Source organism: Cynara cardunculus, assembly GCF_001531365.2.
Source record: "Cynara cardunculus var. scolymus isolate 2C chromosome LG 13, CcrdV1, whole genome shotgun sequence".
Taxonomy (NCBI): Eukaryota; Viridiplantae; Streptophyta; class Magnoliopsida; order Asterales; family Asteraceae; genus Cynara; species Cynara cardunculus.
In genome coordinates this window covers 7,570,494-7,571,594 of record NC_037540.1, presented here as the reverse complement: position 1 = coordinate 7,571,594, position 1,101 = coordinate 7,570,494, and positions in this window count along the sequence as shown.

Sequence of the window (1,101 nt, the reverse complement as noted above, 5' to 3'; positions counted from 1 at the left end):
GGGGTAATGTAAGTGTATACAGCGAAGGGACTAATGATTTCGGATGGCAAGAGCTACAGACACAGAATTAGGGTTCAAAGGTATTTCTCTTTCCTTTTAATCTCCTGCATAACAAAACCGTGGACAATTTTAGAATTTTCGGTCAACAAATACTATATTTTGGTTTCATATATAAATTGTATCTTAAGAAGCTGACCTGAGCAGGAAAACCAGCGAGTGAGCGGACAGCAGCAGCAGTAGCAGGCGCCGGCTGATAGGGGCCCTGGACAGCGACTGTCGACCGGTGGAGCAGCGGCGGAGTGAACGGACAGCAAGGATGGAAGGCGGAAGCTGTAAACTGTAATCGATCGGGGAAGCAGGAAGGTACGCTCTCAACTCTCAAATGTGCAACTGTTGGGCCTATACAAAATTAAAATCTTAGTAGAGCCCAGGCCCACCGTTAAGGTGGCTCCTCTGCTAAATAATACGTACACAAGTCGAAATTTGATTAAAAACTTGGAAACTATTTATAATGCGACTCATAGCATATTTATCAGAAATATGAAGATTTATTTATAATAAATGTTGTATTATATTCATTATGAATATCTGATTCATGATAAATAACATGTTCATATTCATCATAAATTTATTACGAGTGTGTTATTTACAATAGATATTCATTCTGGAGAAGTATACCTGGCGCGTTGTGGATGGTTCTCGGGTTTCTAATCAATTTTGGGTTACTAATGGAACTTTCTTTCACGTGTGTGTATGTGTGTGTGTCATTTGTGATGGAATATAGTATCACATGTGATTAACTGTAGTAAAAATGTGTTCTTATAAAATAAAAGTGTTATCCGTTTAAAACATTCTCATTCATACACACACACACATTTATACTAGAAGCGTACTCGCGCAATGCAGCGAGATACATCGTGATTTTAATATTTCATTTTATTCTTCATCTCAGTATATGTTATAATATGGTTTTATGTGATTTTGAGAAAGCGATGATGTTTTTATTTTTGAATAAAATATATGTTTAAAGATATCATAAAAATTTTACAAAAATATATCGATATTAGTATCAAATTAACTATTTGAAATTCCTCATTTTTT